This window comes from Triturus cristatus, chromosome 1_2 (genome assembly GCF_964204655.1).
Source record: "Triturus cristatus chromosome 1_2, aTriCri1.1, whole genome shotgun sequence".
Lineage (NCBI taxonomy): Eukaryota > Metazoa > Chordata > Amphibia > Caudata > Salamandridae > Triturus > Triturus cristatus.
The window spans coordinates 978874669-978901071 of NC_140580.1; the positions used below are offsets into that span (position 1 = coordinate 978874669).

The 26403-nt window shown below is 48.1% G+C and overlaps 1 protein-coding gene across 5 annotated transcripts in view; it reads left to right on the top strand.

The window, feature by feature from the left end:
- The window catches only part of LOC146868499 (ectonucleoside triphosphate diphosphohydrolase 8-like), a 465720-nt gene that overhangs the window by 436729 nt on the left and 2588 nt on the right, over positions 1-26403 (top strand). The window lies entirely within an intron of this gene.

Below are 26403 nucleotides of genomic sequence, written 5' to 3' on the forward strand. Positions count from 1 at the left end.
TTTTCTCTGCAACTTTGGCCGCGAAGTTGGGGAGCGAGATGGGCCAGTAGTTCTTGAGGTCGGTGGGGTCAGCTGTGGGCTTCTTGAGCAGGGGCCTGACTTCTGCACGTTTCCAATCATCTGGAAATGTGCCTGTTTCGAAGGTGGTGTTGATGGTGCATTGTAGTTCAGGTGCGATGGAGGTGGCGGCTCTGTGGTAGAGGTGCGGAGGGCAGGGGCCCCTGAGTGGTTGGCTTTCATGGTCGAGGCGGTGTCTTCAGCTGTGTTGGGCTTCCAGATGGAGGTGGTGGGCTGGCTTGTGTGTTTGGGGGCAGGCCGGCTGTGGCTTCAGTGGATGGTTGACAAAGTTGTCAAGGTTTTTGATCTTGAAGTGGAAGTAGATTCTGAGCTTGTCGCAGAGGTCTTGGGACAGGATGATGTCTGTGGCTTCGCTGTGGGGGTTGGTGAATTTCTGAATGACAGTGAAGAGTTCCTCGGAGTTGGTGGAGTTGGCGAGGATTTTGTTGTGGATGAAAGATCTCTTGGTGGTTCTGATTTGGTTGTGGTAGTCAGTCATGGCGTCCTTGTAGGTGGTGTAGTTTTCGGGTGTCTTGGTGTTTCTCTAGTTCTTCTCCAGGTGTCTGCAGGTGCGTCTGGCTTTTTGAAGGTCGTGGTGAACCAACCAGCTTTCCTGGGGCGTTGTTTGCTGGGATTGCGTAGCGGGCGAGCTCGTCTGCACAGTTGGAGATCCAAGTGTGAAGTTCTCTGGCTGCGACGTTGGCATCGGATGCCGAGGTGTGATTGTCTCGGGTGAGGGTGGAGTTGAGTTCCTCGTCAGTGACCTTGCTCCAGTTCCTTCTTGGTGGGCGTGGGGCTGGTTTGGGTGCCTTGTTTTTGTCGACAGTGAAGTTTATGCAGTGGTGTTTGGTCCATGAGTGTTGCGTTGTGTGGCTGAAGTGAACGCTGTTTCCTGCTGCGAAGATGGGATCGAGGGTGTGCCCTGCCCTGTGCGTCGGTGTGGTGACAAGCTGTCTGAGTCCAATGTTGGTGAGGTTGTCACGAAGAGTGGTGGAGTTGGGGGTCGCTGGGGTTGTCGAGGTGGAAGTTCAAGTTTCGATGAGTATGTAGTTCATTGTGGCAATGGCGTGGGGTGTGATGAGGTCAGTGATGGTGGCAGCGAAGGGGGACCGGGGGCCGGGGGGTCTGTAGACGAGGGTTCCGCAGAGCGTAGAGTTGGGGCTGGTCTGGATCTGAAAGTGCAGGTGTTTGGCAAAGGGGAGGTTTCGCTGGAGGGGGTGAGGCGGAGGGTGTTCTTGTGGGCGAAGGTGAGGCCCCCTCTTGGGTGGTTGGGGCGGTCCTTCCTCTGGATCTTATCTCCATCCGGGATTGCGGTGTTGATGTCGGGGCGGAGGAGGCGTTGGTCCAGGTCTCCTTGAAAAAGGCGATGTTGGGCGGGAGAGAGTTGAGTAGGTTCCAAATCTCCACGGCGTGTTTGTGTACAGAGTGCTCGTTGAGGAGGATGCATCTTAGGATGTTGCCAGTGTTGGCTATGGCGGTGTTGGAGGCCGGGGTGGTGGTGAAGGTGTGGCCACACAACCATTGATTGTTTGAAAACCATAGCCCTCACCCAACATAAGTGGCATGCTTCGTCATCTGGCTCTCCATCCCTACATTGGTTCTGTTGGGAAGGGCTTGGCCCCTTTAAAGGGATCAGTTAATAATTTGTGCTAGGGATCTATGTTAATTAGAATTAATGATTGTCTCTTAATTTTTTTCCAGACAAGATTAAAAAATACAAATGTATGGATGGGAAGGGAAATTAGTGTTCCATCATCTTACTTTTTTGATGGGGTATCCTGTAAGAAATGGAAAAAGAAGTGTGCTCATGTTTCCCCCTTGGTCCGTCATTGTCACTTAGTCCTCTTACTAATTACAGTCTGAAAGCCAGGGATGCCCAACTCCGTTATTTGGGACTGCAAACTAGTTAAAAATTCAAATTCTTCAAAAAGAATATTCTTGGTAACGTTTTTTGGATAGTGATGTTAAAAGTAAACTCGATACAATTCATTTAATATTGAACTTTCTTTCATTTTACTTTGTTAGTAAGCAGTTAATGTATAGTTTGTTTTAAATTAAATGTATATTTTATTCTGCTTGAGGTATCAACAATAGCATTCATTGTAAAATGGGATTTAATTTTCACACAAGGGCCAAATTAGATTTAGATACACTGATACTTTTATAATAATGGTAACTGACGACTACCAAGCCCATCCCATCTGATAAATTCAGAGATTTGTGACACTTAGTTTAATTTGTTGACTCATGATTTTCAAGCACTTTATTACAAGATTTAGAAAGAACGATGATAGGCACAGTATTTACACTAAAGGGTGATCTGGAGTGCAACCTTAGAGATTTCCAGTGTCTGAGATTATTTTAAGCTTTACTCCCATCACTATGTTGTTTGTTGCAGTAGTCACACTAAGGGCCTTATTACAATCCTGACACCGTTGCAGAATCAGGACCAACCGACCTCCGGTCTGGGGTCCCGACCGCAGCATTACAATTCAACTGCACATGGTGCGGTCGCATACTCCCATTTCTCAATGAGAGCTAGTGCTGCGGCCGTAAACCAGCCATAGCACAAGCGCCCATAAAGAAATGGGAGAATCTGTGGATCCCTACAACGCGTGGCAGGCACCTCAAGGTGCCTGCCACGCGGTGTGGGGATCAATAGGGGGGCACCATAAGTGCCCCCTCGGCCCCCAACTGGAGGCCGCAGAGAGATGGGGGCCCTGCTAAGGGTCCCTAAAGTCACTTTCCGACAGGCTTTCCATATAGGAAAGCTTGACTTGGAAAGCCTGTTGGAAACTGGAAGCGTAATCCCGACGGCGGGAACACCGTTCATTGGAATTACGGTCAAGCCTCCAAACTGCCCGATGAGCCCGTCGGAATCCAGCCGGAATGACCGGCCAGTTTCACTTTTGACCCCCTGCATTGTAGTGCAGTAGTCGAAAGTGAAACCCACGGTGAGACTCAGAAAGCCTCGATCTGTGGTCAGAGGCTTTCTAAGTCTCATCGTAATGAGTCCCTAAGTGTGACTGGTATGCCCAGACATGGGTTTACAGCTCATTCTTCCACATAACTCAAATTGTACCACACTGATGAGGCGCAGGCCAAAACAGGCCTGGGATTGCTTGTGTTCCTCTCTGGATAGAACCCAGTCAGGCAGTTCCGGCTGGACTATTTCTATTAAAGAGTACCAAGACTGATTTGCATATGCCTTGTCTCTAGGTAGAGTGGAATAGGTAGCTAAAAATGATAGTCTTTAATGTGGCACTGAGTAGTCGCCAGTGGCTGATATTAATTCAAGCATTGTTTGTTGAAGTCTACATCCTAAGTGCAATGGGAGGCCCAGACCTGGATCTTGTACTCACTGTGCCACATCACTCAAGCTGTCCATCACTGATGAGACCTAAGTAGCAGAAACTGGTCTGGATGTGCTTATTATTCAGTCTTAAGTAGACTTGGCTTTGCAGTTCTGAATGGACTGTTCCTAATTGAGATGGAATGCAACTGATTTGCAAATGCCTGGTCTCTGTCTATGGGGAAAAGTGGGCAAAAACAATGGTGTAGAAGGTGCCCCACAAGTGACTGCCGGTGGATGAGATTAATTCAGGCATACGTTCTATCACTTTCTTGTTTATTGCAGTAGATGCTTTAAGTGCAACGATTATACCCAGACGTGGGCATGCAGCTCACTGCACCACAAAACTCAAGATATTAATCGCTGACTAAGCAGAAGTAGGCTGGAATCCAGTGGGGTTTCTTATGTCCCTGTCTGAAGGTGTCCTGGTCAAGCAGTTTGCGTTGAGCTGTTCTTATTGGAGCAGGACAAAGACTGATTTACATATGCCTGATCTTTGCTGAAGGATGATAAATGAAATTGCGCTAAAAAGATGGTCTGGAAGGTGGCCCTGAGTGATCACCAGTGGCTTTTATTTATTCAAGTATTCAGTCCATCGCTTTGTTGTATATTGCAGCAGACACCCTAGGCTAAAAGAAAAAGACCTAAGATAGACATCTTAAGTGCAGTATTACTTTGCCATTTTGTCTGCTGTCTAAGTAAGACTCAAACAAAGTATTCTTTGCAAAACCGGTATTTAACTTTTTAGGTTTAACATCTTTTTATTCATTATCAATAGAGAAAATAAAGTACAACAGCAGCCCACTTACATCCACAGGCCAGTGATGATCAATGCAAATATAATGTCCATGGGCTTTTTTAGGAAAATAGAACCATTGAGCCAGATTCACAGAACTAACTTAAGACAAAATCCTAAACTTACTACCATTTTGGTATTCACAGAAGGCACTTACTCATTTTGGTATTCACAGAAGGCACTTACTCATTGATGAGTAAGTGCCTTCTGTGAATACCAAAATGAGTAAGTGCCTTCTGTGAATACCAAAATGAGTAAATGGTAGTAAGTTTAGGATTTTGTCATAAGTTAGTTCTGTGAATCGGGCCCATTATAAAGAGGAAAGACAGGAGGAGAACAGGGAGAGTGTAAAGGAGTGGAATATAGTACCATGCAGCGTTTATAATCGGTAAAAATTGTGGAGCGATACAGTTGGGGGTGATAAACTATGGTGGGAGGGCGCATTTAAGACAGGATTGCTGGGGTAAGTCAATCGGAGGGTCATTAGGTAAAGAGGACAGGATAGCTCCCGGAACTCCTACAAGAGATAACAAATACAAGGCTCCCATCTCTTATCAAAAAAAGGGAGCGTATGAGTGGCTACTGCATTGAGTTTCTCCATTCCCAGAATTTTCCAAAGTTTATATAGCCAATTTAACTGCGTTGGAATGTCATTAGTACTCTGCTTAGATAAAAGGACCTGTTTAGCGGCTCCCAGGACCAAGGTGATTTCCCAACCTTTACATGACTTCAATGGGTATGTCAATGAATTAGGAAGTTCTTAGAGGATGTAGCTGGGGAAATTAAGGATATCGGTATCAAACAATTTATTTACTGCCTCCAACACCTCGTCTCAAAAAAAAGGCAATCTTGGGGCACTGACATAGGATGTGTGTAAGTGTGCCCAGCAGCCCTCATTGGTGCCAACAAGTATTACTTTAATACGTGTTCCATTGGGCAATCCTGGCCGGTTTAAAATACCAATAATGAGCGATCTTTAGGAACATTTCCTTACTGGTGGTGTTGAAGGCAGATGCCTAGACACAGTGAAAGGTATGCCAGTCTTTCACAGGAAGGTGCGTTGGCACTCCTTATCCGATCTATATTGCTCTGCGGATTTAAGTGGCTTATGTGGGTTGAGAAGAAAGGTATAAATATCAGAGAGAAGCTTCTTGTCGGAGGACCGAGTAAGAAGCCAACTCTCAAAAGGTGTGAGCACCTGATCTACATGTGGTCGAATTCAGGGTTGCGTCAACCAATGACAAATAGCTATGTAATGCCAGTGAGCTGTAGAGTGTAGTCCAAAGCCAGCTGAATCCTCGGAAAATCCATGAGACCCTCTACATCAAACAGGCCGCCTATGTGTTTACAATCGCCAAACTATGAAGGCCGATCCACTCCATACCTGAGGGTAGTCCGAATTCCCTATTATCAGTGCCAGTGGAGACAGAGGGGTTGATAAACCTTGTCGGACTTGTGCCCTAGCCCAGACCCCGACCGTAGCATGCACCACTGGAGAGATATAAACTTCTGCAGGTCTATAGTGGTTTGGCAACCCAGGCACCTTCCATATGGGTATGCCAGTGACTGCTTGATCAATAAAGCATCAATGTTTTTCAGTGCTGGGTTGGGTCCACTCCACCATATACCGTAACTGTGCGGACTGATAATAACATTGCAAATTAAGGTCTCCCAACCCACCCTCTGCCTGTAGAGGATATGCCCGGGAGATAGCTGTTTGTGCATGCTTGTTTTCCCAAATAAAGTTCCATATGGGATTGTAATTTATCTAGCATCCGCCGGGGGGTGGGGGGGGGGGGGCGGGGGCTGCAGTGAGAGTGTTTGCATTATATGAAGAATCTTTGGCAATAACGTCATTTTAACTTCGGCCAGACAACCTTACCAAAAAGAAAATGGTTCTTTCATTTGCAACGGTCTGACCACACAGTTGCCAAAAGGCTGCCATAGTTGTGTGTTGCCATGCTATCAGTTGTAGAGTGTAAATGTGAGCCTACATATGTTTAGCCTTGTTCCTCCCAGCTAAAGGGAAACCGGGAAGCAAGCTGGGTCTGGGTTGCTTCTGAAATCTTCAGTTTAAGGATAGAGTACTTCTGTAAATTGGTTTGAAAACCTGATGCCCCTCATAAGGCTTCAAATCCTGCCATTACTGCAGTCAGAGATGTATAGGGGTCAGTCACGGTCAGGAGGACATCGTCCGCGCATTACATAATTTTATGCTCTCCGCCCCCAATTTGTATTCCCGCGATCTGCGAGTGACCGTGTACCCTCTCTGCCAAAAGCTCTATATATAAAACAAAGAGTAATGGGGACAGGGGCAACCCTGTCTGGTCCCACCGGCAATTGGAAAGAGTGCGAATAGCAACCCATTGACTCGTACTCTCGCTTTGGGGGTAGTAGACCCACTGTCAAAATTGCAGGCCCAAGCCTATATATGCAAGTACTGTGTGAAGATATGACCAGTGGACACAGTCAAAGGCCTTTTCGGCATCAACAGATAGAGGTAGGGCTGGTGTGCGAGAGCATTGCACCTCATACAAAAGGTGATAGACTCGTTTTGTGTTATCACTGCAGTTCCGTTCCGGGCCAAAACCAGTCTGCTGAGGATCCGCCAATCCCTGCACATGGGGAGCAAGTCTACATGCCAGAATACTTGTGAAAATGTTCCCATTAACGTTTAAGAGAGAAATCAGGCGGTATGAGGAGCATTGTTTAGGGTTCTTCCCAGCCTTAGGAATCACAGTAAAAGTGGCGATTTGCATCAACTCTGACACCGTGCCACTGGTACTGAATGCATTGAAGAGACGTGTCAATATGGGCATCAATAAGAACAACAGTATCAGCAATGTCCTTATCAAGGGAAACAACATGAATCTGTAGGATAGTGGCTAAGGAGGTCAATGACAAATGGGCCACAACACCAGCCAGTGAAAGAGCCTCCGCTGCATACAAGCTGGTGTAGAATCCCTCAAATTCATGTGCAATCTCTTCATCTCGAAAGTGCGGGTAACTGTCCGGGCCCACAAGTTCTGTAACTCTACGGTCACCGCTTCTGATCGAAGGCGGTGAGCTAGCATACGTCCAGATTTATTGCCCCCAGCATAGTACTGCTGTTTCACCCGAAGGAGTGCATATTCCGTTCGATCCATGCCCAAGGCTTTAAGCTGTTTCCGAGCTGCAGTCAGCTGACGACGAATTTACAGCAAGCTGGATTGTTTATGGGATCCCTCCAAATCCTTGACCCGATTCTCCAATTGAAGGCATTTCTCATGCCTTTCCCTATTGTAACAAGAGGCTATATCAATGAAGTGGCCCCGGACGACAACCTTCAGTGTCTCCCACAAGATCGAAATAGAGGTATCAACCGTATCATTAATCTCCAGGTAAGACGTAATAGCTGTTAAAATGTCTGTGAGTTCAAAGGAAAACATTTTCACATTGAGTTGCCAGGTCCATGGGGTCAGAGGATTAATATGGGGAGCATAGCGGAGAACTAAAGGAAAGCAATCTGAGAAGGCTGCTGCACCAATGTCCATATTTTAACTGTCTGTTACTAGAGTGCTAGGTTAGGCGGTGAGTTATTCTTGCCTCCTTCAGAGATGATAATAACAGAATGCATGGCACAACTGAGGCTATCATATATAGAACAAAATCACATTGAAACCTGCCGTATCAGTGAATGTTTTTTAAATTTTGCTTTGTTTGTGCCAGCATTTGGGAGCCATATTGAGCCTCGTGTCAGTTGTTCTTTTGTACCAGTTTATCAAGGCCACGCCTATTGGCTTCGCCCATGTTTGTTTTTTGTATGTATTCTGACGGTATTTGGAAACAAATAATTCCAAAAATGTGTAAGTGTCAGAGAGCCTTGTACTCAACCCTTACAGCTGCATGGGGAGTCAGGGAAGGTCCCCTAGTTGGGCCGACCCAGTTTGGTGTGTTTTTAAAGCACCAAGGTGGGATACAGACACATTTTGGGCATACCCTAGTCTCTTGATCTGCTTTGTGTGAAGAACAGCCTTAGTCGAGGCCGCTCGCTCGCTACGGTGCAGTATAAAAAACATTATACGCCACACCACTTTCAAATTTCACCAGCCGCAACTGTCATTGGGAGCATACCAGGTAAATCAGAAAGAATGTGTGTCACTCGTCCTGGGAAATGTGTTGCGAAACGTTTTGCAACTCCCTTCAGAGAACAAGTATTGGGGGCAAATGCCTCAACAAAAGGATTTGCAATTCCTTAATAGCGATTATTAAGGAATCGCTTTTTAGGAATCACAATTCCTTATGCATGTAGGAATCGCTAAATAAATTGTGATTCCTACACATTCCCTATTAGCGAATCGCAGATTGCGATTCGCTAATAGGGAATGCCTTCCCATTCGTTCCTATGGGCGTAGGCCCATAGGAATGAATGGGAAACCATTTGCAATTTGCGATTACCAAAAAGGGTATCGCAAATTGTGCATGCAATTTCATGGATGCTAGGGGGCCTAAAGGCCACCCTGGTGCACCTCCAAAATTGGCATGTGTGCACATGTTACGCACACACATGCCCAAAGGGCATGTGTGTGCGCCACATCGCACTTAGAAAAATGCAATTTTGTGCATTTTTCTAAGGAACTGCAAATTACCATCAACTTGCAGTTGATGGTAATTTATGATTCCTTGATGCAAAGCCCCATTCTGAGAATGCTTATTGCATTGCATTTAGGGAATCACAAATTGCGATTACCTAACTGCATTCGCAAAATAGGTGATCGCAAATTTTGCGGTTACCTATTTTGCGAATGGCTTTGGGCTTGATGCATCCCAAAAGGCTAATTACCAGTCGCAAAGGGGCCGATTCTGTGAATCAGCTCGTTTGAGACCCGTAATTAGCTTGATGCATGTGCCCCCAGGTGGTCAAACCAGCGAGAACACAAGCTCCTCCAATTCCTTTTAAGCAAATGAGTCTCTTGCAGGAGACAGATATCACATTTTGCATCCCTAAGGAAGGAGAGGAGTACCAGACACTTCGCCGGAGCTTTGAGGCCTCTGACATTAAGACTAAGGATGGATATGCCGCTGACCGCGGCCCCCGCAGGGGGCCACTCGGCGGTCGGCGCCTTAGTGGCCCCGGGGCCCCGGTCACCCCTCCCCACTTCATACTTCGGGGGGGGCGGGGGCAGGGTTCCTGATTGTGCCCCCCTCCGTGTCAGGGGCCGGAAGTGACGCGAAAGGCGCGTCACTTCCGGGCCCAGGTGTGAGGGGAAGGCTATTTAGCCTTCCCCCACCCTCACTGGCGAGCTCTTTGTCGCCCACCTCGCCTCATCGCCGCATCTAGGTCGTCGCTTTGTCGTCGTGCTTCTTTATTAACGGTGAGTCTTGCTGCACCCACTCCGCCCCGGCCCTGTCCCTGGGCAGTACCAGGTCGACGGGGCCCTGTGGCACGATTGCCACGGGCGGAGGGGGCACAAGATACATGCTTGTGCGGCGGCCAGAGAGGGCGGAAAAGTTAAGCAGGGGGGGGAAGCTCGAAACGCACTCGGAAGCCGCCGTTAAACACGGTGCTCATGCACAGTGCTCAGAGTACCGGCGGGTCGAGCTCGCGTTGTGACGCTGGCCGATTCATGTAATCTCCCGTGCCTGACCATATAAGTAAATACAGTGCTCATGCACAGCGCCCCAATACCTTCGGGCGAGCTCGCGCTGTGATTCCGGGCAAAGCTCTTAACCTCCCCGTGCCTGGAATTTGATGGAAAAACGGTGCGCTGGGCGAATCACTTAATCTCCCCGTGCCTGAACATATACGTAAATACGGTGCTCAGGCACAGCACCCCAGGACCTTCGGGCGAGTTTGCGCTGGGATCCTGGGCAAAGCATTTAATCTCCCTGTGGCCGGATTTGATGTAAATACAGTGCGCACGCATAGCGGTCCGGTTACCATCGGGTCGTGATCGCGCAGTGACGCCAGGCGAATCACTTAATCTCCCCGTGCATGGACATGTACGTGAATATGGTGCTCATGCACAGCGCTACAATGCCGGTGGGCGAGTTCGTGCGGTGACGCCAGGCAAATCATTTAATCTTCCCGTGCCTGAATGCAGATGTAAATACGGGGCTCATGTACAGCGCTCCAAGGCCTTCGGGTCGAGCTTGCGCTGGGAACCGGGTCAAATCACTTAGTCTCCCAGTGCCCGCGTGGGTATGTAGTTACGGTGCTCGGTACAGCGCCCCAAGTCCTTCGGGCGAGTTCGCGCAGGGGCTCTGGGCAAATCCTTTAATCGCCCCGTGCCCGAATTTGTATGTAAGTACGGGGATCAGGTATAGCGCTCCATGGCCTTCGGGTCGAGTTCGTGCTGTGACCCGGGCCAAATCAGTCGCCGAATCTGTCGCCGAGGAAGGTTGCGTGCCTCGCGGTGGTCGGAGCACGCGGGCTCCATGGTAATGTTGCCTGCTGGTTACAGGTCCGATTCCCATATAGTCCTTTATTGATTTAAGGGAAGTCATCCTCCACCCCCCCCCTCACGCTGCTTGCGCGGCCGCCGAGGGTGCAGGGGGTAGGCAGCAGGCTTCGTTTTCCGGGGCATAATAGTGCGCTGTCGACGAAGAAGGTTGCGTGCCTCGCGGCCGTGGCGCCGTCCTTTACTGGGCCCCCCAGGTGCGATACTGTGGGGGGGGGGGGCCGCGAGGAGGTGTCGTCTGCTGCACTAACGTCGCAATGAGGGGATGTAGCTCAGGGGTAGCGCGTATGCTTTGTAGGTACAGGCCCCAATGTAAACACTGTACTATGTAAAGCGCTCCAATACCTTCGGTTTGAGCCCGCGCTGTATAATAGGAGCAAATTATTTAATTTCAAGAAGCCTTCTCTTTATCGGTGCCTGAATCGGTAATGTAAACACGGTACTATGTAAAGCGCTCCAATACCTTTGGGTATTGCTTGCGCTATATTATATGAGCAAATTACTTAATTTCAAGAAGCCTTTTCTTTATCGGTGCCTGAATCTGTAATGTAAACACTGTAATATGTAAAGCGCTCCAATACCTTCGGGTTGAGCCCGCGCTGTATAATAGGAGCAAATTATTTAATTTCAAGAAGCCTTCTCTTTATCGGTGCCTGAATCGGTAATGTAAACACGGTACTATGTAAAGCGCTCCAATACCTTTGGGTATTGCTTGCGCTATATTATATGAGCAAATTACTTAATTTCAAGAAGCCTTCTCTTTATCGGTGCCTGAATCTGTAATGTAAACACTGTAATATGTAAAGCGCTCCAATACCTTCGGGTTGAGCCCGCGCTGTATAATAGGAGCAAATTATTTAATTTCAAGAAGCCTTCTCTTTATCGGTGCCTGAATCGGTAATGTAAACACGGTACTATGTAAAGCGCTCCAATACCTTTGGGTATTGCTTGCGCTATATTATATGAGCAAATTACTTAATTTCAAGAAGCCTTCTCTTTATCGGTGCTTGAATCTGTAATGTAAACACTGTAATATGTAAAGCGCTCCAATACCTCGGGTCGAGCTTGCGCTATATAATATGCAATTATGAGCCCTTCTCTTTATCCTGTCGCCGGAAATGGCAGGGGTTGAACTAGGTGTCTTCACGGGTTGGAGTTAGGCGGGAACCCTAGTCGCGATATCCCCCATTTGCCCGTGATATATACGTGTTATATTCCCGGTCTGAACTGGCTGCATGCTCTGCTGCTGCTGTCTTAGTGCATGGCTTCCTGATTTAGTATTGGTCAGTACTACGGCAAGCCACCCACCAATACCACAAAGGTAATGCGGTATAGGTACCATACAGTGTACGACGTGTCTGTTGGTGCCACGCTTAATGGCCCGTGCATGGTATCACGGGAAATGGAACCCTGTCACTTATGCCAAATCACCCCAAAAAAAGTTTTGAGTGGCCTTTGATAGACAAAAGACTCGAGGAGGTGCATGGTGTCGCTGGGGAGGCAGTTCCGTTATGGCGGAGCACTTGCTCGGCCCGCGGGAGGTGGCGGGATCGATGCCCGCACTCCATTGAAGTAGTATTTACCGCCACTGCTATCCACCTGTCTGATACTTTTCCGCAATGAAATGCACTCAATGGATTGTCAGGAAATGACGTCAGGCCAGAATATTATCACATTTGGAGATAGTGCTTATCCATGTGTCCTCGCATGGGTTTTTCTGGCTAGGGTTATAGAGCTGGGTATGTCGCTTCTTCAAGGGTGCCCCGTGGAGAGGAGTTCAGCTTTACCGAAAGTTACGAATCGATAAAGATGTAGTTAATAAATAGTGATTATTTGGCATATATCCTTTGTAAAGACCTAACTAAAACGTCAAAATGCAAACCTGGTAGCTAGAGGGCGTAGTGGTCAAACACTAGTACCATCAAACATATAAGGCGCTGAAAGGGCTGTGCAAAGGGGGTGACCAAGGGTTGCCTGCATAGAAGGTGACATCGCTGTAATCTTTCTTGTCAACTCGGAACCCAATACACTTTAAATCTGCATCTGCACATGCATAGTATTTAACTTTTATGATGCGATGGTTGGACGCTAAGATGTACATTTTTGGGTCGTGGGTGAAATCAACAGTCTCTACTTTGTGATTTAATGCAGACTGTTGACGAGTCAGCCTGCAAAGGGACTAGTAGAAGTAGCACTCGATCACGTAATATTGTATTTTGAATTAAGCGCCCAGTGCCTGGATGTGTAACGTAAATAGGGCATTCCTGTAAAGCGCTCCAACACATTCAGGTCGATCTCGCGCTATATTAATATGCAACATGTAATTGCGGGCTGCCTATATAGGCAGATCCATGATACCAGTGCATGCATTGCTCGCAAGATTTTGCTCCATATACTCGAGCACGTAGGAGACTAGCGGGGTTCACGGCCCCAAAACACCAGCACTGCACGGCCGGGAGCTGCCTGGGTCCCCGCTGATCGCGGGAGGTGCAACACATGTGGCGCTCCCTGGTTAAGGTTATCGCCCCCCTCCCGTCGGCTACGCTGCCGTTGAGGGTGGGGGGCAGGCAGTGGGCTGCGTGCGGCAGGCACAATGGATCTGGCACGGGGATTGTTTAGTATGATACGAATCTTGTATGCTCCCCGTGCTTGAATGTGTAATGTAAATAGGGTGCTCAGGTAATGCGCTCCAACACCTTCAGCTTGCGCTATATAATTATGCAACATGTATTGCTGGCTTCCTATAAGGCAGATAAATAATGCAAGTGCATGCAATTTTCACATACGCGATTACTGGCATTAATAAACCCCCCGCACCTCAATGGAGAATCTGGTGCGGGACTCGCGCGGTTCGGTCGGGGAGCGGGTAATATGGTATGAATGTCGTAAACACCCCCTGCCTGAAGAGGTAATATAAATACGGTGCTCATGTTAAAGTGCTCCAATGCCTTCCGGTCAGGATCGCGCGATATAACTATTCATCATGTAATTGCAGGCTTCCTATAAGGCGGACACATGATACCAAGACATGCACTGTCCACATCACGCGATTACGGGTATTACTAATCCCCCCCGCCCCGCAAGGGTTAATCTGGTGCGGTGCTCGTGTGGCCTGGCACGGCGATCGTGTTATATGGTACGAATCCCCTATTCTCCCCGTGCCGGCTTGTGTAGGTTCGGTGCTCATATACAGCGCTTCAATACCTTTGGCGTCGAGTTTGCGCGACACAAATATGCAGCATGTATGTGCTGGCTTCCTATAAGGCAGATACTTGATACAAGTGCAGGCATTTGTTCACAAAAATTTGCACCAATACCTTCCGGTCGAGCGCGCGCTAGATAAATAGGCAACATATGGTGGCTGGCTTCCTATGATGCAGACACATGATACAGGTACATGTATTACTCACAAGAAGTTGCTCGTGCCCACATTCGCGCGCATTAGGCGATCCCGGGCATTACGACTCCTCCTGCACCTGAACGGGTTATTTGGTCGGTGCTTGTGTCCGGCGCTCTAATTATTTGGTGCGCAGTACGGTTTGAGCTAATCACTAATCGACCGTGCCCGAATAAGGTATGTAAATACGGGGCTCATGTTCTGCACTCCCAACACCTTCGGGCGGGTCACGCGGTGACTCTGGCCAGATAATTATTATCCACGTGCCTGATGATGTATGTATATACGGTGCTCATGACCGGCGCGCCATTACCTTCGGGTCGAGTTCGCGCGACATATAAGGGCTAATTACAGTAAGGGTCGCGCAGTCCGATCCTGACCACACGTGACCACGTGTCGCTCGTCTCCAACCTTTTGCTGAAAGGGGGCGTGGGTCGCTTGTCATTGTTGTCTCGTTACCCACCCCCATTGCTTACGGCCTCGCCCTCCCAGGTGCATCAGTCCTTGGGCAGGGCGGACCAGTGTGGGGATAGTCCTAACGTAGAACTGTCATTGCCATGTTAGTAACAGTTAAACACGGGTCGCTGCCGACAGTCTTAAAGAGGTAGGCTTAAGCCCGCAACTGGCCCCGCCAACATGCTTATGTGGGCCGCCTTCAACGGTCACTGACATGGGGAACTCACACATATCTAACTGTAACCTAGACACCCGGGTGGGTGCCTAGTCGGGCAGGGCAACGCAACCGAGATAGAATGGTAGTTATTATCTAATGCTAAAGGAAGTCTGGATTGAGCCACTAGATGGTGTAGATATGGGTGCAGCTCAGCGCCCCAATCCCATTGAATTCGGGGACGCACTGGCATAGCGGCAAAAGAATAAGTGGTCACCACATAGCGCATCACTAGGGCCTAATCACGGCAAGGTTACCGGCGTGATTGTCCAAGTGGTTGCGGGTGCGCCGCTCGCGAGCGGATTGCAACCCGTGGTTTTCCTCTGTCTCAAATCGACCGATAGTTCATGGTTAAGCCGTTTGGCCTGCAGAACACTGAGCTGGGCTCCATAACCAAGAGTTAGGCCTGCAGGAGGATTAGCTGAAGGAACCATATAGGAATAGGTCCAGATGTACTTTGGGGGGCATTCCCCTGCAACCAAAGACAGATTTCGGGTTGCGCGATGAAGACCTTCCACCCGGCTGGTGGGTGGTATGGTTGTTATATAGCAAGTGTGCGGTCGTTCAAAGTTTGGTAAAGACCACGTAGAGCCCCAGGGCATCAGGGCATTATTGACCGTGCAGCACTCGCTACGTTCAGAATAGGGCCGGTATTTGCACCAAAGTCTCCGGTTGGTTCCCACAGACTTGTCTGCTCCCAAGGTTATCCTCCAGGGGTAGAACTTGACCTAAGGGGGTATTGCCTGCTTCGGCGGCACAAATAAGCGATAGCTACGCCGGGATGGAGTTACCATGCAGGTCCTGCCACCACTGGGTTCCCCCCAGGTGATGGGATCAAGTTAGGTGGGACCGCGAAGTCTACGGTTCTTGGGAAACTTCCTGCAGTAGGGCATTTAGCAACAGATAAGATACCAGCTTGTGAGTATCAGATATCTGCTTTCCAGCAGCTCCGTGCCCTGGGAGCACACGCGTTGCCCCAACCCTGTGGCCCTCCCACAAGGGAGCCGGGTAGCAAAACAAGTGAATAGGCTCCTTAGGCGGGCCTCTGGCCTTCAGCTGGGTGTAATCACCATCAATTGAGGAGAGGCCCAGGTAAAAGGGGCTTTCCGTAATGCTTGGAGGACCATTGCGGTTGGTGGCACCCCCCACCGGAATCACTGGTCGCGTACGGCAGCTGCAGGAGACTGGTGCTGCTGTCCCAATATCTGGGGTGTCAGCGGGGCAAATACAAGGGGACATTATGACAGCGCGCAACGCTTAAGCCAAACAGATTCCCGAAGCTGGTATGCCTATGGGATCATCACTGAGCGATCCGTAGGGGCATAATTCCTATAAGGTATAAGGGATGGGGGGCAGGGGCAAGAGCCGCCCCTTGCCCATGGTCACGCGCTGGCAGTGAGGTGCACTCCTGTGCCCCAGGTTAACTATCTGAGGGGACTGTACAAATGTTAAGTAACCCTTCTCGTCATAATAGTCAAAGCGGGCAGGCCCAGGATTGTGAATAGGTGTAACCTTCCCGCTGGGGGGGCGAATAGTTATCGCACATCTTCACAGGCCCCTCTATTTCAACAGACCCCATCCGATTGGGATAGCGTCTAGGGATTGGGGACATAGATGGGGCCATCTACAATCCAGGAGCTATAGCTCACTGGTATGTCTTGGGCCTGTGGTTATAAGGGATCTCACAGGGTTTGAGTCCCGCCCAAAGGGGTTTGGGCTTTATTCGCCATGAGATGATCCGGGGGAATGTAAAGGGGTACTTCGACTTGGATGGAGTACACCTCTCCCAAAGAGGCATGGATCTGTTTTATTGGATTTAAGCGAAGCATTGGTGAATAGAGGGTGCAGGTAAAGAGCTAGGTTGGTGGGGGGCCCTGGCTGCGACGGTTAGCCGCCTCCAGGGCTGTGGCGGAGTTACAGGGCGATCTGGAAGCAGGCCGGTACAAAGGGTACCTCTGCGCGGCACCACGTGGTGCCTGAGCCAAAACGAGGAGCCTCCAGAGAGGTCCCGGAAGCCGGTCGGCGCCCCGCTAGGCCTGTGGGCGGTTGTGGGCCTGAACAACCGGGGGCTTGCTATGCGACGCTCCGCCCCGAGAGGGGGGGTGTGAGTAGAATCTCAACGGCACGTGATCGAAAAAAGAATCACTTGGGGGGCAGCACTTGCGGGTCGTTCCCGTGCTGCCCGGCTCATCAGGCGGGGCAGGTGAAGTAGATGGCCGCCTGCCCTTGGATCGCCCGTAAGATAACCCACCTATTAGATATCCTGGAATTATGTAATAAATCCTGCAGCATTTGTTACCCAACTACAACTGTTTCTTGTGTCTTCTTTGGGTAACCTAATTTGGGGGAGGGGGGTAAGCGGGGTGCCCCTGGGGGTACTATGCCGCTGACCGCGGCCCCCGCAGGGGGCCACTCGGCGGTCGGCGCCTTAGTGGCCCCGGGGCCCCGGTCACCCCTCCCCACTTCATACTTCGGGGGGGGCGGGGGCAGGGTTCCTGATTGTGCCCCCCTCCGTGTCAGGGGCCGGAAGTGACGCGAAAGGCGCGTCACTTCCGGGCCCAGGTGTGAGGGGAAGGCTATTTAGCCTTCCCCCACCCTCACTGGCGACCTCTTTGTCGCCCACCTCGCCTTTTTACCCTCCCTACCGCTTACCCGGCGTGGTGTGGTGGGGTGGGGTTTTTGGCTGAACGTTTTAATGTTTTTCTTTTCGTTGCAGGCGGAGTTACAGGGCGATCTGGAAGCAGGCCGGTACAAAGGGTACCTCTGCGCGGCACCACGTGGTGCCTGAGCCAAAACGAGGAGCCTCCAGAGAGGTCCCGGAAGCCGGTCGGCGCCCCGCTAGGCCTGTGGGCGGTTGTGGGCCTGAACAACCGGGGGCTTGCTATGCGACGCTCCGCCCCGAGAGGGGGGGTGTGAGTAGAATCTCAACGGCACGTGATCGAAAAAAGAATCACTTGGGGGGCAGCACTTGCGGGTCGTTCCCGTGCTGCCCGGCTCATCAGGCGGGGCAGGTGAAGTAGATGGCCGCCTGCCCTTGGATCGCCCGTAAGATAACCCACCTATTACATATCCTGGAATTATGTAATAAATCCTGCAGCATTTGTTACCCAACTACAACTGTTTCTTGTGTCTTCTTTGGGTAACCTAATTTGGGGGAGGGGGGTAAGCGGGGTGCCCCTGGGGGTACTATGATTACTTATGCATGTGTAATGCATTTGGGAAGGACACACCTGAGTGCAGGGAGGAGCCGGCTTTGGTATAGAAAATAAAAGTAGATAACCAAAGGATGTAGAGGGGACAAGGGGCGACAATGCTTATGAAAAGAAAAGTAAAGAACAGCAGAACAACGAAGTTCCCCGACTGGGACCAACACAACTGGTTCATGAGGGTCCATGTCATCTGTGTAGCACAATCCAAACAGCACCAGATGTGGTAGAGGAGCTCAGCCGGAAGAGATAGAGAGTAATGATCGGGGTAGGGTCGCTGCCTGCGAAAACAATGGTATTCCAAAGAGTAAGCGGGGGGGGCTTTAATTGAGATGTTGAAACAGTCATAGGCCTGTTAGGAATGTCAGTGATCACTATCAGCTTCGGTTGCACTATTGCAGTACTGCAGCTGCCGGAGCAGGTCTACTCGCTCCTTACAGGTCTCAGCTTCAGAGGGTTTACTCACTGGTTTCCTCCTCTGATGAGTGGAGTGGTGTGAGTTCGATACATCGGCAGCCGGTTTCAGAGACGCTGGGGAGGCCAGCTGGTCAACCAGCAACATAGGCATGTCCAAGAACGATTGGGGCTCATCAAGGAAGCAAACACTTCATAGTTCCTCCTCCTGCCAAACAAACTGGAGGCAGACGGGGTGGCCCCATTTGTATCTGACATTTTTCTCCTCCTAAAAATTCTGTTAGGGGTCGAAGCGCCCTTCATTGTTGCAGAGTTATCATAGAAAGATCTTGATAGAGCCACAGCCGAAGACCCTCAAATTCCATCGCAACTTTATCTCGCGCCGCAGCCACAATGATTTCCTTTTGTCTATAATAATGGAGGCAAGCAAGGATATCTTGAGATTGACCAGGCGATTTGGCCGGAGGACCTTCGTGGTGAGTGTGGTCGAGAATGATTTCTTGGTCCGTAAGCTCCGGTGCTACATGATGAAAGAGGCTGACAACAAAATCCTCGAGATTACCAGGTATTGGCTTCAGTGGCACTCCTTTTATGCATATATTCAAGCGACTCGATCTATTTTGAGATCTTTTAGGTGATAGCACTGCTCCTTATTCTTATCTCGTAGCTCCAAAGGTTCACGACGATGGCCATCTAGCTCCTCTGTCCGGGAATCCTGGCTTTGTTCTAGTGAGTTTACTCTCTGGCCTAGATCATCTACATCACAGTAAATAAATGTAATCTCTGTAGCTATATATCCTATTTAAGGGTTGCAAAGTCATCACAGTGGAACCTGAATAAATATTCCAAAAAGGACCTCGTTATGGTGGCTTGACCAGTACATGCCTCCTCTGTCATGGAGCCTTAAGTTGATGGCACGTTCGTTGGCATTTATTTCGCCTGGTCCATTTTCTTTGTTGAAGTCTTAGTAAAGAGGTCTTTAAGAGTAGCATCTCTCTTAACGTTACGTTGGGAATACATGTTTTGATCAACGGCAGGCTGCTAGAGGATGGAGCCGGCTGTTCCACTCTGCGTTCAGATGATCTGTAGGTCGAAGAGGGCTTCTACACTTGTATTGGTAGGTCACAATATCAGGGCCTTTGAGACAATCACGGTAAAGACACCACTGAGAGAAAATCTAAATGTTCCACAGGAGCATATCATCCATGCAGAAATCTGCCATGCAGTCAGGTGGACACTTGTATGAGTTGGAGAGGTCTCGAGTCTGTTAAGTGTATGAGAGACTAAGGAGGTTGCACCAGAAACAGGGTCCCAGCTGTGGGTGGGCAGATAAAAGGGGGGTAGAGATCCTGCACAAAAACAGGTAAGAGGAGCTGAGTGTTGTATGAGGGTCATTCAGCTGGTGCCCAAAATATTAATGTAATGCTGCCTCATGACTTCCCTTCCAAAAGGTACCAGCTCCTGGCAAACAATCACTGTTGGTTTAAAGAGTGCATAAAAGAGGGGAGGGGGCTGTGCACTTTATTTTCAGGGTGTCCGTTAATGTGCCAGTGCTTCCTCAGCTTCCGCAGAACCACTAAGGTCCAAATAGGGAAAATAAAGAGGGAGGAGACCAGGGGCCATATTACAGAAAGCTCCCTGGGGCGCAATGGGCATTTGCGCCTGCTTTGCAGGCCCCGGGGCACTTTGGTATTACAGAAGGGGCCACAGATTCTTGTGCTGCCCCTTCTGTAATACCGAGAGCGTTGCTACACTTAAAATGGCAGCGCTATCTGCAGGGAGCGTTCCCTCATTTGCATTGGGCGTGACCCATGCAAATGAGGGAATCCCTTTGCCTCTGCACCCGCGCCGTATTACAGATGCGGGCACAAAGGCAAAGAAGTCCTCAGGAGGCGCACTGATGGTGGCGCACTGTCAGTGTGCCCCCTGATGGCAGCACCTCTGGCATGGGATAAGGGGTCCCATGGACCCCCCCAGACATGTCCATGCAGGCAGGTGCAGTCACTCACTGCACCCGCCTGCGAGGGAATCTGTAGTGCCCTTCAAAAGTGCAGGAGGGTTGCCGACTGCGCTATGAAAGCACAGAGCGGCTGTAAAGCATCTGTTCCATTTTTCACCTAATGCGCTGCCCCCAGGCAGCGCGACTTTGCGGCTGCCCTTAGGGCAGTGCATTCATTGTAATAGGGGGCATTTTATATCGTTTACACCAGGCGCACCTTTTTAAAGGTGCGCCCGGCACAAACAATGAAAATGCGCCTATTGTGTAATGGGGCCCCAGGTGTCCAGACAGACCAGGCCACAAAACAGAGGGATGCAGAAGGTTTATGCCAGGAAGACCCTCGTTCTACACCACCTCTCCCGACTTGCCTCCATTATCCCAAATGGGGCCAACCAGGTCGCTCTCATCCGAGGTCGAGCCCTACATGAGGTGCACCACAGCCGGCCAGAAGAATCAGGCAAGAGTGGGAATCAAGGCTGTAGCTGTTGTGTGGGGCAAACAATATCAAAGGGGCGTTAAACAGGCCAGCCTCTTCAGGAAGAGTCACTGAAAGTCCGCAGGCTCCCCTCTGGCACCTGATCCCCAAGTCACAATGGAGGCTGCAGGAACAGGCCGATGCCGTGGGCCGCACCCCAGAGAGACGGTCCAGAGGAGAGAGCCCAAATACCCGCTGCAGGTAAGCACCCCGTGGGTGTGCCGGTGGGGTAGCCAATGGCCACGCCGAGCCCAATACTAAGTGTAGATCTAGCGTGTTGTGGCTCCTCGGGGAAACAACCTTTACATTGCGGTCATTAGACCGCGATGCCTTTACAACGTGGTTGTTACAACTACCGCATTGTTACAACACGATGCCATTACTACGCCAGTCATTACATTGACTTGCAGTAGATGGCGCTCTAACATAAGGAATAGTATAATTTACTATCCAACACCTTCCCTGCTGTTGCATAGGCTGGAGTTGGAATAGTAAATTATACATTCCTAATGTTAAGGGGCCATCTACTGCAAGTCGATGTAATGACTTGCGTAGTAATGGCATCACGTTGTAACAAAACGGTAGTTGTAACAACCGCATTGTTACCCACAGCGTAGTAAAAGCACACCTTGTAACGTGCTATAATCGGCTCCTCGTCAGTACCGGTGAAGGAAGGCACTGCCATGCCGGTCCTGTGTGTGCCGTCCCAGCAAATTCCGGTCTCTGGTCATCTCACACCATATACTATTCCAGCCGCAACAACCTCCCCCAGGGGGCTAGGAGAAAGCCAGCCAGGATAGCAGTGCCCCCATAGATGGCAGCTGTCCCCCTCGTGGGTTCCACTCGGCAGAGCATCGAGAAGTTCGACTTACTCGGGCGCCATCTTAGACACGCCCCCAGCACTGAATTTTTTAAAGCAGCTTTCATTTTTATATAGCTTTACATTACAATCTCAAAAACAAAGTGAATTATTTTTTTTAAGTAGAAATGTATCTGGTTTTTATATTTCCAACGTATGCATTTTCAGTTGGTATAGTCACAATAGGTCAACATTTGTACAAGCACGTACGCTTACCATGCTTATGACCGTGTTTATGACAACAATTCTTGACACCATTCAATTGCTGCACCTAATCAAGGTGAGAATATAATATATTAAATGACAATCTACTCCTCAAATGGACCCTCTCCTGCGGTTTAGAACTGTCCGGTATTGACAATAGTCAATCATAGTAACGGAAGACAAAGCTACAAATACAATTTAAATATAAATACAAATTAATTGTGAAGTAAAACCAAAAATGCATTGCACACACTGCCTGCTTGAGCTAATTTGAATGCAATAGAGGAATCTATAGTTAGGAATCTTTAAGATAAATAAAGACACCCACAATTTGTAATCTGGCACCGGGATATGCAGTTTCCAAATGTGGATGTAAGAAATGCTGGCCCTGTGCTGAAGCATTATCAAGACAGCGTCAGATGAGTCTGCTTAACCAATCACATTTCACTATTTCAAGCGCCCATTTTATAAATACCCGTATTAGAATGTCAACTCCATCCTTCGTGATAAGTCCTCTCGGGGAAGCACCTTGCCCGTTTATTCATAGTGCTTTGAGTAAAGGGCTAGTGGGAACATTAGCTTCTGGTGTAATGGAGGCAATTTTTCAAGATATTTTAGATTGCTCCGATTAAAAATGGTCTAATTTAATACTCAGACCCTGCAATTTTGCTTTCACATGCTCATATGGGCACTCCAAAGGTGATCTTGCCAGATCTTCCTTCTCAGAAGCTTCCCAATCACTGTGATTCACTCAAAACCAACTATCCATAAACTCAGGCAGCATTGCCCAGAATTTTGAAATTGCCGTGGAGGCGAGAAAGCCTACCTGAGCACATAGTATTATTTGCTCCTTTACCCTCCCAACACTGCTCCTTCACTCATCTGCATCACTGTGCCAATGATGAGCACCTGTACCGTCTCCTAGACCTTCCCCGGCACTGTTATTCCACCTGTGGTCGCATATATTTTCATTAATATTAGTCTAAGCATAAGAAAAAAGTCCCTTCAGCTTCCTAGAATCTGTATTTTTTTGACCTTTCACTTCTGTCACTTTACTTGTTCAATGAGATCTGATGGTTCCTTTGACCCCTGTGCCACCTTGGCCGGTATTGAGGAAATATATGCACATCACATTCATATCAGTCTTTGTTCACTTTAATCTTTATATCTCTCGTGGGCAGACCAAAGGTAAGCCATGGAGGATTCAAACTCCATGTCTATGTGCACATTCTTGGTTACTCCCCTCTTTAAATCCCTTCAATGTGGCCTACTGGCATATTCTCTAATCTGGGGCGAGAACTCTCCCCCTCCAAACGCACAGCTAAGATCGCCCACTGGGCAGTCATCTAATTATACCAAATTTATCCAAATGTTCCATATGTAATCCGTATAGTAAACCCTTTAGTTCAACTCGTTTTTCAGCATGTTTTCTCCACACGTGGGGTGGTGTTTGCTAATCTTCTCATTTTCTTATGCTTAAGCTGGGCCATCCGAACCTCGTGCAAAAACACGAATAATGCAATTTCGTCTGAGGCAGTGTTGTTTATTTTAAAAGAACCCAATGCATTTCGGGCCACTGGTGCCCTTCATCAGGGGTCACTACAATGACAAATGAAACAGCCAATATGACCAATAGAACCGCTAATATCATAATATTAACAAATTAATATACAATGATTTAAATACTCGATGTAATTAAACATGACCAGTCATATTTCCCACAGTAATGATATACATCCTTTAACTGATGGGACGCTGAACCATTCCCCAGCATTTCTTTCCCAGCTTACATACTTCCCAAAACCAAAAAAGATGGTTTTAAAATAATATGAACTGGAAATCCTTCATGAGTATTTAATGAATATGAAATGCGTCGATATTTATAATGATTTTTTGAATACTACAAAAAACCTATGTGATTGAAACAATTTAATTGAAGCTCCCACAACAGAAGTGGGTTATGGGAAATGGAGTTCTCGGGATAGAATAGCCTTTTGTTTTGCTGGCGGGAATTGAGAAAGTAGCTGACCAATGGGGAGGAGTGAATGTGTTTAAATGAAGGGTGTTTTAGAAAAAGGGAGGGTACCATCATTTGTGAGAAGTAATGAGGATGATCGTTTGGCAACGGCCGTGGCAGGTATGGAAAGGTGTTATTGCAAAGTAAAAGACAGAAGTAATGTGTTTTTTTCAGCTGGGTGTCAGTGGATGGAAGAGTTGGGAATGATGTTAGGGACAGATGGTGATGTTAGTTTGCGGCAGTAGTGGTTTAAGAGAGGAGGAGAGTACATGTGTGGATGTGAGTAGTGCAAGCGGGTGCCATTGTGTTTCGGTTTAAGGGTGGGCTTGGCTCGGGTGAGTTGTGTAAGTGTGGAGGTTAGTGGGAGTCGAGTTGCGTGTCGGATGAGAAAAAGTGACTGGAAGAGAGTTGGAAAGCGTGAATGCATGGAGTTGATGTTTTAAAGTTGGTTTTGGGTTTGCTTTTGCGAGAACGTTAGGAAGTGCAAGTTAAAGAGAGGTGCGTTAGCCAAAATAAGTCGAACGAATTAATGAAGGGGTGTATGAAGATATGTTAATACAAGGGAAAGGGGATAAGACAGATGATTGGTTTTGGGAAGTATGTAAGCTGGGAAAGAAATGCTGGGGAATGGTTCAGCGTCCCGTCAGTTAAAGGATGTATATCATTACTGTGGGAAATATGAATGGTCATGTTTAATTACATCGAGTATTTAAATCATTGTATATTAATTTGTTACTATAATGATATTAGCGGTTCTATTGGTAATATTGGCTGTTTCATTTGTCATTGTAGTGACCCCTGATGAAGGGCACCAGTGGCCCGAAATGCATTGGGTTCTTTTAAAATAAACAACACTGCCTCAGATGAAATTGCGTTATTCGTGTTTTTGCAAGAGGTTCGGATGGCCCAGCTTAAGCATAAGAAAATTAGAAAATTGGCAAACACCACCCCACGTGTGGAGAAAACATGCTGAAAAACGAGTTGAACTAAAGGGTTTACTATACGGATTACATATGGAACATTTGGATACATTTGGTATACTTAGATGACTGCCCAGTGGGCGATCTTAGCTGTGCGTTTGGAGGGGGAGAGTTCTCGCCCCAGATTAGATTATGTTATTTACCTCGGTGCCGTTTGGGAATGGCACCAACCAAACTGCACGCATTCAGTTTAAGAATCGGATAAAATTCACAAATCTTGTTGAGGAGGTGTGCATCCCAACTTTTGAAATTTCTACTGGCATATTCCCCATACCCTCTCTTACTATTCTGCCTTTGCCAAGGGTTATCATAGTTTATTCCCACTTGTATAATGCATGTGTGGCACTAGCTTGACCTCGCAGCGCTGTAAACTGTCTGGAATGTCCCTTCCTGCACGACTCCAGACTGCAGAGGAAAGTTTGTCACTACCTGACCTTGGGAGTATGAGGAAAGTGATCTGGGTGTGTGGCGGTGTATTTTAGAGTTGTGTGCATTGTATGAGGGTGTGTGTTTGGAAAATGAATTTGTTGTGTGCATGATTTGTTGTCTTGGCCTTCATACGACTGCCCCCGTTTTAGATGAAATATACAATAAGTTTGGAATTTATCTGGTGCAATAATTATTGCCAATTACAAGTGCTGCCATGAAATGAAGCAATACAATCCACAAATACAAACCAAGCATAAGCAGAAAGAAAATCCCTACAAATCATTACCTATAGCCACTCTAACTTCTACCTTTCAACCAGCATTTTCACATTGTACCGTGTGACTACAGGGTGACGTTGTCCTCATTCCCCAGGCTGAGAGCAAATAGCCTAACCTATGGGTAAGACTGCACACAACTGTATGTGAACATGTACACGGTCACGCATGAATGAACACCTTTCACCCAGTTTGCTATGTTTTTATCATGGAGTGCAATGTCTCACTTAAATTACAACTTTAGAAAACCTTTGTGAAACAAACCAATAATTATATAAAGGTATAACAAAGCAAATGAGCAATTACTTTTGTATTTGCTCACCCAAAGAATCTAGCCAATGTGTAGATACCTAACTAGATGTGAGTAACCTCCATGTAATACCTTGTATGAATGGTGCATGAATAAAAGCCACATGTACACTTATTGGTTTTATACATAAAGTACAAACTTCAACAACAACATGTCTTAAGATGTCCAGAGACTACAACGTGCTGATGAAGGCCGCTGACCCATAGGGTATAAGGAATGATGGCCGAAACATGTTGATGACTCCAAGTTGGCTAGGCAATGATACCCCGACACTAACTCCATGGGTGAATTTTTAATCCATCCAGGCCATCCAAGATTACATTAGTTGAGTGGATAGCCCTAGAATGTTTTAACTCTTTATGTCTCTCGCACAATGAACATCTTCATATTTAAAAAAAACCTTCTCTTTCACACTACGTGTTTGAGCCCAACGTGCCCACATGAGGCCTAAGTGTGGGAAGCCCACTGATGAAGCATACCACAACATGTGGGCGAGGGCCTTGCTTTTCCCAGAATTACATCT